This window comes from Dioscorea cayenensis, chromosome 2, assembly GCF_009730915.1.
Source record: "Dioscorea cayenensis subsp. rotundata cultivar TDr96_F1 chromosome 2, TDr96_F1_v2_PseudoChromosome.rev07_lg8_w22 25.fasta, whole genome shotgun sequence".
Classification (NCBI taxonomy): domain Eukaryota; kingdom Viridiplantae; phylum Streptophyta; class Magnoliopsida; order Dioscoreales; family Dioscoreaceae; genus Dioscorea; species Dioscorea cayenensis.
Genome location: NC_052472.1, coordinates 6,757,076 through 6,772,849, shown reverse-complemented (window position 1 = coordinate 6,772,849; position 15,774 = coordinate 6,757,076). Strand labels below are relative to the sequence as shown.

At 39.6% G+C, this 15,774-nt stretch overlaps 1 non-coding gene across 1 annotated transcript; it reads left to right on the top strand.

Annotated features, from left to right (window-relative positions):
* The first annotated feature begins 4,521 nt into the window (after window positions 1-4,521).
* LOC120281066 lies at window positions 4,522-4,628 on the top strand. Its single transcript, XR_005542487.1, has one exon. It is a non-coding gene; the product is annotated as a small nucleolar RNA R71 (small nucleolar RNA).
* The last annotated feature ends 11,146 nt before the right edge of the window (window positions 4,629-15,774 follow it).

Below are 15,774 nucleotides of genomic sequence, written 5' to 3'. Positions count from 1 at the left end.
CCCATGTGGCTCCTCCATTTTGCTCCTTCTTCGTCCCATTATTAACAGTACCTGCTACAATGATTTGGTATAGTGATTGCTACAGCGCCTGTTACAGTAACGGCCCCCGAAATACTCCCGAATCCATGCTTTCATCGAGGTAACATAAACGGGCTCACGTTCACGTCGTAGATTATCTTGGTTCTTCAAAAAATCGGTTATATTGGTGGAGATCTTGCTAAATATGTACAAGCCGAAATACTAGGATGTAACTGCATTCTTGCCCCTTTGAATCATTGCCTTAGCTTGAATACAAGGAGGTTGGCACACATTCTAGCATTCTAAACCCAACTCATGTCTCCTCGTTTGAGCCTTCTCAAGATCTCCTCCAAATAATGCGTAAAATGATCTACAATGGCTTTTTTCACAAATAATCTGCCTCACAACCCAACCTGCATAAAAGTATATAAATAAACACATATTAGCGCTAAAACCTGACAAAAGTAATGCTTATCATAAGGAAAGAACGCTTTGCATTCTATATCGCACAAGCACTTATCACCAGGCTCAGGGGCACAAGTATACTCATCTTCTCGGCCCCGTGAATCACGCCCAAGAGATCCATACGCAGAGCTAATCTCGTAATGTATGGACTCGAGAAGATCGCTCCCAATTTGGCATATTGGCCCTGATATCAAATGTACTCAGCAACGATGTGTCCTAGATGGATCAGTGTGCGCTGCATCATCGAATACAAGTACAGGAGCTGCTGCCAGCTCAGAACGCTAGTGCTATCACCACGGCCATTCACCGACCTGCTCATGATGGTATGTAGATATCGGTACGAAGGTCGGGAAATGCACGTGGCCTTGGACACCCCCGGCTCATACTTGCCCTAACCACATAATGCTCTGTAAGCTCTCTGTGGGGTCAGACCTCTAGGATAATCTGTCGGTAACTAAGAGTACTCCTCAGTGTCATCGAATCTCGCATAGGATCTGTCGAACTCGAATGTCGACCGAACCTCCAGTGTAAGCTCCCATATGATGGCTCTCTAATCGACAATAACTGGCTCCAACCACCCACTAAAACGAGATCCTCGACCTCATCAGCGAACTCATCCCCCTGCTATAAATCTCTCAATATACTCGTGTCTAAGAACCGAGTCTGTTCGAAATGAAGTCTCGACAAACGCTCAAAATGAGCCTGATGCTCGGGGATAGTGAATCTCATGCTCTCGGACTCTGGGGATGACTCTCGCGGTCGCTTATCAGCTTGCTTCTTTGACCTGGGTGTCATAGTCTGCAGAAATCCACACAGTCGTGCAGAATTTCCACACGCCCGTGTGGATCCACGGGCCGTGAACAAACGCACAGCCGCGCCTTAAACTCCACAAATGCACCATTACAACGTTTTTACTTCGTTCTAAATATAAATAATCATTCTAATTGAAGAAATGAAGCATTATTGACTAGTTTCATCAATGAAAATCATGAATTTGTGAAGGAAATAAAAGATAGGGCTTACCGTTGAGTTGAGATGAGAAAGCTTTGAAAACGGCTGGAAAATCAAATAAAATCCTTCCAAATTGGCGATATGAGGTTGGGAAACAATGTAGAAGTGCTCTCAGAGAACTGGAGGATATTAGGGTGAAGAGAACGATAATACTTTTAAAAGGACTCGCACCTCTTGGAGTTCTGTACATCCGCACGGGCGTGCAGAAATTACACACGGCCTGTATACCCCGGCAGGAAAGCTTCACAGGGGCAGGTGCACGCCCCTGTATGCTCTCGGGAAAACACTAACTACCTCTGAATGGAAATACACGGGCGTATGAGAAATACCCACGCCCGTGCGCCCGACCCACAGGGGCAGCCGCATGCCCCTGTGGCTGCTCTGGACATCTGAGAAAACTTGCTAAGTGTTCCGCACTCCCATGTAGAAATTCCACACGGGTGTGGGCATTCACAAGCCCAACTCACAGGGGTAAGCACACGCCCATGTGACTTCTCAGGATGAAGAGAGCTCCTCTGCAGAGATTCGCATGGGCGTGCGAAAATTACCCATGCCCGTACGATTTTCACAAGGTTGCCAATAGGGGCGAGTCCACGCCCTTGTGTGCTTTCAAGAAAGTCTGCCAATCTCTGCAAGACTTCACACGCCCGTGCAAAAATTACCCATGGGCGTACGAGGATTGCATGGTCGTTCACAGTGGCGAGTCCATGCCCCTGTGCCTCCTCTGGATGAGCTCGCAATACAAAACCACCGGCGTGTGTTAACTCTACACGCCTGTGTGTTTTCTCTAGATCCTTGGAAAACTCTGTAGGCTCTGCAGAAAATTTCTGAACATGTTTACACACTCAGAGCCTGCCCCAATATGCAATCTATACCAGTGAAAAACATGAGAAATAGTTCAAACGACTAAAACTTCGCCAAATTTAAATGAAAACACATGATGACAATTCAAAACCCGCAATAAAATTACAGCACAAGTATATAAAAATCAAGACACCAACACTCAACACTTTATTTATGCAAACACTAAACTAACACTAAGAAAATAGTAAACCCTTGGGTTGCCTCCTAAGAAGCGCTTGTTTAACGTCACTTAGCTAGACGTACATTGTCTTACCTCATGGGGGCTCATAGATGAAAGTTTCCCTCTTACGCATGGCTTGGAAACATGATGAGCAAAATCTCTTGAGGGTAGAGGTTGAATTGTCGGACTTCAGACCGCCTTGAAATGGTTCACTCAAATTGTTCGGTTCACGCACGTCTCCAACAGCCTTGGAGTGTTTCCAGTGCGTCGCCTAGTCCCTCTTCAATTTCCGGAGCACCTTCTTCAAGATCCCCAAGGTAGATGATACTTCTTCCATCAAACCAAGCATAATTACTTCTTCATTGTCCTCCTCTTGGTCAAACAAGCCTTCATATGGATTCGGATTGAACATCTCCTGCATGTATTCATCAACAATCTCATCAGTGGCGTCTAGAATATACAAAGTATCATCGAAATCAAGAGAATGCCGCATGGCTTCAGCAAGGCGGTATGTGAGCTTATGATCTCCAACTCTTAAAGTTAGCTCTCCGCCGTCCATGTCAATCAATGCCTTGGAAGTCCGCAAAAACGGCCTCCCAAGTATCAAGGGTAATTCGCATCCTCATCGACGTCTAGCACTATGAAGTCAACCGAAATAATGTACTTGTCCACCTTGACAAGCACGCCCTCGATAATGCTTCTCAGATGTCTCACTGTTCGGTCCGCTAGTTGCAAAGTCATTCGAGTAGGTCTAGGCTCGCCCAAGCCTAGTTTTTGAAAGAAGGTGCATGGCATGACGTTGATGCTAGCTCCTGAATCCGGCAATGCCATTTCTTCACCAATATTGCTGATATTACACGGAATGATGAAGCTTCTCGGGTCTTTCTTCTTGTTCGACATTTGTTTTGCAAGATGCATCTAAGATCACTGAAGCACTCTCCTCCAACTTCATCTTATTGGTCAACAAGTCCTTCAAGAATTTGGCATACTTAGGCATTTGGGACAATGTCTCAACAAAAGGAATATTGATGTGGAATTGCTCGAACAAACTCAGTAACTTCTTGTATTGTTCATCCCCTTGGTCATTCTTCAATCTTGAGGGATAAGGGATCCTTGGCTTGAAAGGTGGAGGTGCCACCTCCTTCTCTTTGCTTGTTCCCTCTTCAATCTCTATAACCTCGGGTGCGTGTTCATTTGGCTTCTCACTCAAAAGCCTACAGTCGACCTTATGACCACTTCTCAAAGTGATCGCCTTCATATGCTCTTTAGATTTGGTCTTGGTATTAGTCGGCAAACTTCCATGTGGCCTTTCTGATAAGGACTTCGCAATCTACCACACTTAATTTTCAAGATTATGTAAGGAGGCGTTATGGTTGCGAAGTGTAGCCTCAACTGATTCAAACCTTGTATTTGATGATTGCACAAACCTAATTAAGGCCTTCTCCAAATCGGTCAATCAGGTCTCCAAACCTGAAATTCTTTTTTCCACATTTGCACCTTGTTGTTGGAAAGCCAGTGGCCCCATGACCTTTTGTGGTCCTTGGTTGCTCCACAAGAAATTGGGATGATTTTTCCAACCCGTATTGTAGGTGTTGATGTATGGGTTCCCTTGAGTCCTCATGCTATTACCTACAAAATTGTCATTCTCAACTGAAGATCCATCACCAATAAATATCGGGTAATTGGAGGAAGCATGTCCTCCACCACACTCGGTGCAAGTAATCATGGCCACTACTCTGTTCAAAGTTAGAAGATCTAACTTCTTACTCAATGATTCCACTTGAGCTGCCAACGAAGTCATTGCATCTATCTCATGGAGACCGGCCATCTTTTTCTTCTTACTGGCATTCCATTGGTAGCTGTTTAACCCCATTTCTTTAATTAATTGACGGGCCTCATAGGGGGTCTTGCTACCTAAGGTACCTCCTGTTACCCCATCCAAGAGTTATCTTATACTCAGATTTAGTCCTTTATAAAAGGTCTGAACAATCATCCACTCCGGGAATCCGTACTGCGGGCACTTTCTCAGGAGCTCGTTGAACCTTTCCCATGTCTCAAATAAAGACTCCAATTCCAATTGTATAAAGGATGAGATCTCATTCCTAAGCTTTGCAAATTTTTCGGGAGGGAAATAACGGCTAAGAAAAGCTTCTACCATCTCCTCCCATGAGGTAATTGATGCTCTAGGTAATCAATGTAGCCACTGCTTCGCTCTCCCTTTCAAGGAAAATGGGATGGCCCTCAACTTGATGGCATCATCCGTTACCCCATTTATCTTCAACATATCACACACCTAGAGAAAGTTCTCTATATGACTGTTTGGATTATCATCGGCCAAACCATTGAACTGCGCGGATTGCTGCAACATATGGGTGAATGCCGGCTTCAGCTCAAAGTTCTGAGCTATAATCGGGGACACACAATGCTCGATTATGTCCCCAATACTGAAGGTCTGGCATAATCGGATAATGTCCGCTGTTGCTCATTCTGTTCTGCCATGTTTTCATATTCTTCTACTTCCAAATAAGCTAGATTAGACTATTCTTGCACAGGTTCTTTCCCTTTTCTTCTAAGTGTACGTTCGAGCTCGGGATCTCCTTCAATAAGTATGGAGGGGTTCCCTCGGGTCATAACCTGGAGCTGCACCAAAAGAAACGAAACAAAATAAGAACGATGATAGAATAAGAAAATATGAAATATAATGAATAAATGAATAGCTAATAAAAACAAAGTGCAAAGTATCTCTAAACGCCTACTCCCCGGCAATGGAGCCAAAAACTTGACACGACCGAATATGCGTGTACACCGCAAGTGCACGGGTGTCAAAGTAACAATCCCAGATGAATGGGTATCGTATCCACAGAGAGTAGGGAATAAAGACACTTAAATTGTTTCTTAACTAATGTGGAAGATGAATAGTGATATGTGTGACAAGATTCAATTCTCAAGAGTAAAAACAACAAAAAAGAGAGCACAAGTAAAGGAGAAGGTAAGGCAATCGATAAAGATGGGGTATCCGGATATTATTCCGCCTAGGACAATCATTTCAAGTGCAAGAAACCTCTATTATGCTTCCTAATTAATGCAATAGTGAGTCGTGAAAATCCTTAATTGCATAGTCCCAATCTAAGGTCAACCATGCCTAACTCTATACATGTCCCGGAGGAGAAATCAAACAATCTCAACACCTCGCACTCATATAGAATTGCAATGAGCTCTAGGGATTCCAAATGTTAAACCCTATTCCTATGTATAGACCTAACCCTTTGGTCCAGGTAAAAGATCCCTAGCCACAATTAAGCCCTAGATGCTAAAATCACTTCAACGGTTCACTTCGTTGCACTCGCAACTAAGCCCCAGCGAAAGGTCATCCCTTAGCCCATTGACTCTACTATGGCCGCAAAGAACTCTTAGAACATGGAGGTAAGATAGACCACACCGGAGGGGAAAGGGGATGCTCCGCTACCTCTCGACTCACCTTCTCAAACCTCCCCAATCTAGCTTTGTGTAACTCTCATGGTGTGTCACTTACTCACAAGAGTTACCAAGAAGAACTCTCAACCCTAGTGTCACTCTAGGGGAGTATTCATACAATCAAGTCTCCAAGATTGGAACTCACAATAAACATCAATTAATTGAAAGCATAATAAAGAGATTCAATAAAACAAATACTTCCTAGGGTTTACAAATACCCAAGTACCCTCTAGGGGTTTAGGTCTCCATAGAGCTAGATACAATCAATGAAATCGAATATATAAACAAACCATTTATAGAAAAACCCCTCACTAGTTGTGGCCATGGTCTTGTGGAGAGTCCTCTACTCGTCGAAAAGGTCCCTTTGTCCGGCCTAGGATACACCTCGCCGGATCGGTGCCAATGAAAGCTCTCCCACTAACCTTCTTCCAAATAGTGCGCGATGTCAGAGCTGTAGAACCTCTCCGAAGCCCTAGAAAATACCTCTCAAAACACTAGCCGCAGCCCTCTCTCAAGTTGGGGAAAAGATGGAGAAAAAAATCCTGAAATGGGGGCTGAAACCGACTTTTAAAGTGTTGGAATCGGGAATCCACACGCCCGTGTGAGCGCTGCTATGGATTTTTCACACGGGCGTGTGGATTTTTCACACGGACGTGTGGAATTTCCACACGCCCGTGTGGATTCCCTATTTTCCTGCCTCGGCCGGCTGTGAACAGTGGTGGTACAATATTCTTGCTACAGTTTTACTACAGTACCCTACTATAGTACTAGCCCAAAATACTACCGAATACATGCTTTCATCGAGGTAATGCAAACGGGCACATGTTTATGTCGTGGATCGCTTTGGTTCTTCAATAACGGACATGTTGGTGGAGATCTTGTTCTCTATGCACAAGTCGGAATGATTGAATGTGACTGCTGATAAGTGCTTGAGTAGACATATTTTTATATATGTTTTACGTGCATTGAGCATCATTTTTACCATGTTTAATGTCTCATATTGTGTATTTGGTGTTCTTTTATGCATATAGGTTGTGAATGCCTTGAAAAGTAAAAAGGAAGCAAAGATAGGCTATAAAGACACAATGTTGGGAGTTCTTGTTCAATTCAAGGACCAAGACACAAGAGGAGTTTATGAACGTGGAGTGGTATTGTAGCAAAATTACTGTTCATGCGCACGCGTGGAAAATCCACATGGGCGCGTGGGGGCACGTTATAGATGTGATCTAAGGCCTATAAATAGTCATTTTGCCCTATTCTTTCTTATCTTTTGTGCGGCTCTTGAGAGGGTGAGACCGCTAGGGTTTGGAGAGGAGGTCTTTGCCGATTGAGAGGGTGTTAATCACCAACTTTGATAGTTTCCTTCTCCGTCATAGCATTTGGGAAGCCACAGGCTGACCTAGCTTTGGAGAGGAATCCTTCAAGACGTTGAACTACCCATCAATGGCAATCATCACGAATTCAAGGGGGTTTTCTCTATGGTTTTTGTTTCTTTACATTGTATTAATCATTGTTTTGTAACTTTCCCCATGGAGGGCTAAACCCTAGTAGGTATTTGGGCATGTGAACCCTAGGATCTATTCTTTTGTATTGATTTGCTTTATGTTTCTAGTTAACCCTAGTTGATTTGAGTTTAAATCTTGTGTTCCCATTGCTTGCATGTCTAATTGATCCTTGTGGTTGATTGTATATCCATGATTTGTTACTTTGATGAGAGAGAGGTCTCTATTAGAGTTAGAACTTCAAGGTTAAAGAGGGTTGAGAGAGTGAGTCATGAGATAGTGGAGCGTCCCCTTTCCCTTCCGATTGAGTGTTTCCTATCTCCGTATTCCCTAGACTCTATGCAACCATATTTGGTGTGAGGCATGAGATTGAGAGATTTCTCCATCGGGACCTTGTAGGGGGTTAGGGATCCTTCGCCTCGAATTAGGGTTGGATCTATCTTTAGGAATCGGTTTCACTCTTAGGTGTCTCTAGAGCGTATTACGGTCATATGGGGTGTGAGGTGTTGAGATTGAGCAATTTCTCCACCGGGACCTTGTAGGGGACTAGTACCGGTGGCTTGGAGGCAAGGTCCGGTTGTTCTTGGATTGCCTCGACTCATTAGACTCGGCTTAGAAGCATTTACTGAATCTTGAACTTCATGTTAGATCCTAGGGGGAGCATTGCCCGGGTACCTCATCTTTATTGATTGAGATTCTCTCTCCATTTCACCCTTGCATATTCATCTCCAGTATTCATTTCTTCGCACATTAGATCACCACACCTTTCCATTTATCATTAGGCTAGAAAGCAGAGAAGAAGTTAGTACTAGTAGCCTTGTTCCACGTGGATTCGACTACCCGACTCACCGGGTATTTTATTACTTCGACACCCGTGCAGTTGTGGTTTACACGCATATTCGGACGTGTTAACTACCCTTGTGCCCCTCCAAATACTTGTACTATCTTGAAGATGAGGAGGTTGGCACACATTCCTGCACCTCAAACCCGACCTATGTCTTCACGTTTGAACCTTAGCAAGATTTCCTCCAAATTGGTGCATTTACGACCCACATTGGCTTCTTTCTTTCATATTCTACCTCACAACCCTACCTGCATGAAAGTAACATAAATACACACATATTAGCATTAAAACCCGAGAAAAGTAATGGTCAACACAAGGAAAGAACACTTCGTATTCTTATCGCACAAGTACTTATCAATCATCATAGCTCCCAAAGTTTGACGAGTCAATATACTCACTTTCATAACCAATTACTTTCCATATATCAATGTCATGTGTTATAATGTCCCTATTAGGAGCATCTGCATCAATTTCATTAGATTACCCTATATTCCCATTTGCATCGTTACCTTCATCATCTTTTTCTTGAAATGTCCTTTTCATTTTAACATATTTCTTCACCTTACTCCTAGATTGTTGTATTTCATCATCAACATATGAGTTATATCCCATAAATGGGACATTTATCAACCTCTCCTAAGTATCTTTGTTAGAGTCACGGTCACTTTAATTACCCTACCTAACATCCAACTCTAGATTATTATCATGATACAACAAGATTTTTGGCAAGGGCATGTAATGCCTAACCCCTGAAATTTCCACATAAACATTCAGTATTTTATGTTTCCTTAGTTGCTCAACCAAACCTATAATGCCTTGATCATCATTAATGACTTTTAATGTTCCGCCATCATCTACAAAAGATAACTCTACAGCCTTCATGATATCATAATCCAATTCCTTCACATCTCCTAACACATCCCAATAACATGACTTGCGAGGATCAACACAAAATTTAATAACATATCCATTTTGATATTTAAACTGTTCTTTCTTTGCTAATTCCCCTCCAGGATGATACCTAAGGATGTACTCATCCCAAAAATTCATATTTTGTTGTACAATGAACATGAAATTGATTGTTTAACAATGAAATCTGGGAGTTGATGTGAAGATTTCAACTATAGATTACATTTTTTCGCCCTTCTTAGTATAATTAATTCTACTCAATATACTCTATACTCTAACACATATATAATACTAATACAATTTGGTATATGCATACATACATACATACATACATACATACATATATATGCAGTTATATATCACAATTTCAACCTAGTGCAGCATACACAAAGTTACATATCACAATTTTAACCTCATTATACAAAAACACACAAAAAAGGTAATAAACAATCTATGGTTTAAAGTGTTCATCATTTAGACACACAATTAAGGCATAAACAGTCCATGGTTTTAAAGTGCTGATCACTCAGACACAGAATCAAGGCATAAACAAGATTTGTGATCTAGGAAAAACAAACCCTAATTTTATTAGCACATGGCATATTAAAGAAGCTCTTAACTTTCAACTCTAAACATTATGTTATGATATCAGCTTTGATTATGGATGCAAAGCAAAAACAAAATTGTTTATGCAAAATTAGGTTATGCAAAGTATGAATAGAATTGTTTATGCAAAGTATAAACAGAATTGTGCAAACTTTTCATTAACAATTTTGGCTGAAATATATGTAATTTTGCATCAACAAATACTCTTCATATTGGAATTCAATTAAATATGACAAAAAACAATTTATTTTATAGAGTATAACATATTATGTTTATAAACAATGTTGTTGACCATTCAAATATATCACCATCAAAGCTTCACTAATATATGGAAGCAAACATTCCATATCCAAGTATAATATAATACATGGTGATATCAAAACAAACTCTAATTGTTTTGTGTGTTTGGTTGTTACAAAGTTTTATCTGATGTTCAAGCAGTAGAAATAAAAAGAGGTAATGCGGATTTCCTGATATTTGGGAAAGTAATATAGATGAAAGGATGGTTTATATATATATATATATATATATATATATATATATATATATATATATATATATATATATATATATATATATATATGTATGTATGGTGTTAAAGATAAAATTTAAAAATCTAGGAAAAAAGAGTCCTTAAGAATTTTAAATTCATAAAAACAACATGTTAATAGATAAATAGATAAATAAGTGAGTTTAGGTTGTTCCCACTTTCTTTCGTTCATTGATAGCAAGTAAACAAGTAATGATATTAATAAAAAAACCTGGAATTCAAGTAATATCTTAAAAGCCAAAAGCCCAAAAGATTAATAATAAATGTTGCTTTAATTTCTTTTTTGTATATCATTATTCAATAATGTTGTTTTTTTAATCTTACATATACTTGCGTAATTTAAACAGCTACAAAAAAAATTGAATGAAGTCATTAGTCTAATATGAAGAACCACAAATAAAATTTTTTTTTTCCTCATATCAAACTTCTTTCATAAAATCAACAAATCTTGGTGAATAATTATTGAGCAATAGCAACCTTAGGAATCAAAATAAGTGGCCTGCGGAAAGAAGACTTCATGATCCATTATGTTTCTAACAAGAAAGAAATATTGGACATTAAATTAAATAAGGATTAATTATGGCAAATTGTTATGATTGATCCAAAAATTTTTTTTTAACCAACAAATTATGATTTGTTGTAAAGTATTTCATTTGGTCTATATATGTATTAGACTTATAATAATAAAGCTCTAAGATGTTGTAAATATGTACAATAATACTAATGAGGTTATCCTAGATAAGGTTGCCTTAGTGAAATGCATTTGGTTAGTAAACTAAAATGGGATGTATATATATGATACGGATTTATTGCAAGGCAAGCGTACGCACCTATAAAGTAGTAAAGTGTGTGTGAAAGCACGGTATTGATCAACAAAGAAAATTGAGAGTACTAATAGTAACCCTAACTCTAAAAACTAGCCTAATCAAAGTTGTGATGGGTGGCAAACAAATTAAGAAGAAAGAGAACAGAAAACAAGAATACGAAAATAAAATCTGTCAGATAGCAAAGGGAAATGGAATGCTAGAGCATAGGATCCCTTCTAGGGTTTTATAAGTCAAGGACAATGGTTGTAAGTTAGCAATCCTATTTAAACCGAGAGAATTTCTAAAATATACTAAACCCCCATGCAAGGGTGAATAGTAACTAATCCAGTACAGTGCTGATATAGATACTCCATGATTTCATTGCACTCTATGAAATTTTAATGTGAATTAACATGAATTCAATAAGTAGATAACCCTTCTTGCAAAGTGATTGCCCCTAATCCCATACAAAATAGAAATGTGATTTCTCCTAAAATCTATTCCCTACGATTGCAAAGAGTATGGAATTACTTGCTAATTCACTCTGGAGCATTATGGGAGGAGAACTCTCGACTCCAAACTACCTCATTACTAAACTTACTCACAATCCCCTCCAAACATAGATTGCCTATGCTATGTGGGTATTTCTACTCATCACAAAGCACATCATATAAGAAAACTAGGGCTTTCACCTCGATAGCATTCAAGACATTGAAAATACGCAATTGGATTCAAATAATATGGGTCGCAACGTAAAAACAATCAAACCATAAAGGATCCACAACCAATGTCAAAATAGAATAAACCCCTAGAGTTTATCTATGCCCAAGCATCTATAAAATTAGCCATCCATTAACGAAGAGCAACAATCCAATCCAAATGAAATAAAATAAATGAAGGGACTAATACAACTCACTCAAAGCTTGCAATCTCCCTTAATGGATGAAATTCTTTGAAGATTCCCCAATATCACAGCCAGAGATCTCTACACAAACGGCTCCCTTGAAGCTTTAAACCTTTGTCAAATCGCTCCCTCTTGTTTTCTTCTCTAGGATAAGATATGCAATGGAAGCCCCCCAAATCGCCCCCAAAGGGTGGCCAAAGAGTAGAGAAAAGATCCCCCAAAACCTTAATTTCTAGGCTTTTATAACTGACAAGATCCCCTTGCTTATATACCCGCAAGTGCACGGGACTTGTCGAAGTAATAATCCCGGGTGAGCGGGGTCGAATCCACAGGGAGTAGGGAGTAAAGACACTTAATTCGATTCTTAGCTATGTGAAGTATCAACAATGATAAGTGTGGTAATGATTCAATTCTCGAAATTAAAAAGCAACAAGTAAGAGAGCAAAAAGTAAGGAGGAGGCAAAGGCAATCGATAAAGATGGGAGTACTCGGATGATGCTTCACCTAGGATAATAGCTTCAAGTGCAAGAACTCTCTATTATGCTTCCTAATCAATGCAATGGTGAGCCGTGGAAATCCTTACATACATAGTCCCAAATCTAAGGTCAACTATGCCTAACTCTATACATGTCCCGGAGGAGAAATCGAACAATCTCAACACCTCGCACTCGCATAGAGTTGCAATTAGCTCTAGGGATTCCAAGTGATAAATCTCTTCCTAGATTTAGACCTAACCCTTTGGTCCAGGTGGAAGGTCCCTAGCCACAATTAAGCCCTAGATACTAAGATCACCTCAACGCTTCACTCCATTGCACGCGCAACTAGGCCCCAGCAGAGGTTCATCCCTTAGACCATTCACTCTATAATGGCCGCAAAGAACTCGAGGAACGGAGGTAGAATCTATCACATCAGAGGGGAAAGGGGACGCTCCTGTACCTCTCGACTCACCCTCTCAACCCTCTCCAATCTAGCTTTGTCTAACGCTCGTGGTGTGTCACTCACTCACAAGGTTACCAACAAGAACTCTCAACCCTAGTGTCACTCTAGGGAAAATGTTCATACAGTCAAGCATTCAAGGTTGGAACTCACAATAAACATCAATTTATTGAAAGCATAATAAAGAAGTTCAATGAAACGAATACATCCTAGGGTTCACAATCACCCAGGCACCCACTAGGGGTTTAGCTCTCCATGGAGCTAAGTACAATCAAAGAAATCGAATGTAAAAGCAATGAATCTATAAAGAAACCCCCTCGATGGTCGTGTCGATGGTCTTGTGGAAAGTCCTCTACTCGTCGTCCAAGGATTCCTTCATCCGGTACAGGATACGCCTCGATCGAAGCTCCCCTACCAACCTTCTTCCTAATGGAATCGCGATGTTGGAGCCGTAGAACCTCTCCAAAACCTTGGCCAATACCCCTCGAAACCCTAGCCGAAGCCCTCTCGCAAGTTGGGGAAAAGATGGAGAAAAGAATACTAAAATCGGGGCTGAATCGGCTTTAAATAGGGCTGGAATCGGGCAACTCCACGGCTGTGGATGGTACACGCGCCCGTGCGGAATTTCCACACGGGCATGGATAATTTCCACACGCCTGTGTGGATTCTATGTCTCTCTGATTTCTCAGCCGGCTGTGAACAGTGCTACTACAGTAATTGCTACAGTATTCTTCTACAACCTTCGACCTGAATAACTTCCCAGTTCCATACTTTCATCGGGGTAACGCAAACGGGCACACGTTCACGTCGCGAATCACTTGCTTCTTCAATGATATATATGTTGGTAGGGTTCTTGTTCTTGTATGCATAAGACAGAATGCTCGAGTGTGCCTGCCTTTGTGCCCCTCCAAATGGATGTACTCACTCGAATGCGAGGAGGTTGGCACACACTCTAGCATCTCACACCTGTCCTATGTCTTCACTTTTGAACCTTAGCAAGATCTCCTCCAAAATAGGTGCATTATGATCCACATTGGCCCATTTCCTTCATACTGGGCCTCACAACCCTACCTGCATAAAAGTAACATAAAAACACACATATTAATGTAAAAAACTGAGAAAAGTAATGCTCAACATAAGGAATGAACGCTTCGCATTCATATCACAAAAGCACTTATCAATAACTTAGAAAATTAGGGGTTCTTTTGGCTATAAGGGGTCTTTACGGCCCGATGCTTATGGCAATAATTATATATGTAAGCTCACCGGTAAACGTCTCTATTTGTAACTTATGGGTGCTATAGTACCGTAAGCTTTCTTGTATACCTTGGGTTGGGTGTTATGCCCATAACAGTACCTGTAATAGTGAGTCACTATAGTACCATGAATAGTACACTGCAACAGTATTGCCTATAGTAGCACTTGTAAGCCCGACTGTAAATTACTCTAAAAACTTTGTCTTACTTCAAAAATTGGCTCAATTTGCCTCAAACTTGTTCCTCTTGATCTATATATCCTCATTCTAGCCTGAATATGAAATATAAGCGAATTAAGCACTAAATCTAATCATATATTCGATAATTACATGCAAAGCACTAATAATAATAATAATAATAATAATAATAATAATAATAATAATAATAATAATAATAATAATAATCAAATACAGGCATTCAAGCATTTATCAATATATGTATATGAGTTGATGAGTTAGCCCAGCATAACTTATTTTTAGACACAATACTATATTCCAATTCAAGTTTTTCTTCTATTTAGATTTCACCTCATCTTCTAATTAGTTTAAAAATTTGTATATAATATATTTCTATAAATCCATATTTTCATAAATGCATTTTCCATTATTTGTTGCTTATGTGCTTGATTTGTGTCTCCCGAACAATTAGTTTTGGTTAACTTATGCTTAGTTTGTATTTTTGTGTAAGCTTGCTTGCCAATTGTAGATTGCAAATTTGGTTTCTATTTCCTTATTTCATTCATGCTTTATTATTTTGACATATTTGAAAAGAATTAGCGGGTTGATTTATGTGTAAAATGTGGTTATTATTATATTTTTTTAATGTTTATATCATCTTTATATTCGTAGTGTAAACAGTTAAGATCTTACTATGGCTTCTCAATACTTTTCTTGCTAATCAGCTTATTCTACTTACATTACACAGGATTCTTATATAGCACCTTCAATGGCTAAAACCCATGCATCATGCTAGAAATCTTTCATTGTTACCACTAATCTGTAAGGCAGAGGTTGTAGGTAATAAAACAAAACTAATGGATGTTGTATGTTCTAGGTGAATACAAACTAGGCAAAATTTTAAACATATTCAATCACATCCTATAGTTCAAAGCAACATGAAGGTTACTGTTATCACCACACATCAATTACTTTTTAGTGAACTTGATGATACTTCTAGAACCCAGATGAATGAAGGTCCATGTTCTAATTTCAAAGGGCTATATTTTGACGATGATTCCATTAAATAGACTCGAGCTTGTGTTTCACCATCTGGTATCTGATGTAGTCATGAGCAATACTCAAGATATTTTGGGTGATCATGATGACAATCTTTCTTTTGGTTTGCATGATATAAATGAACCTATTGATATTATGGAAATTCGACACAAAAGTAAGTTTCCTAATTTTTTCAGCGCTTCTTGATTACTTATTTCCTTTTTAGAGACCTTCCATGCAAACTCCTTTTTGAAC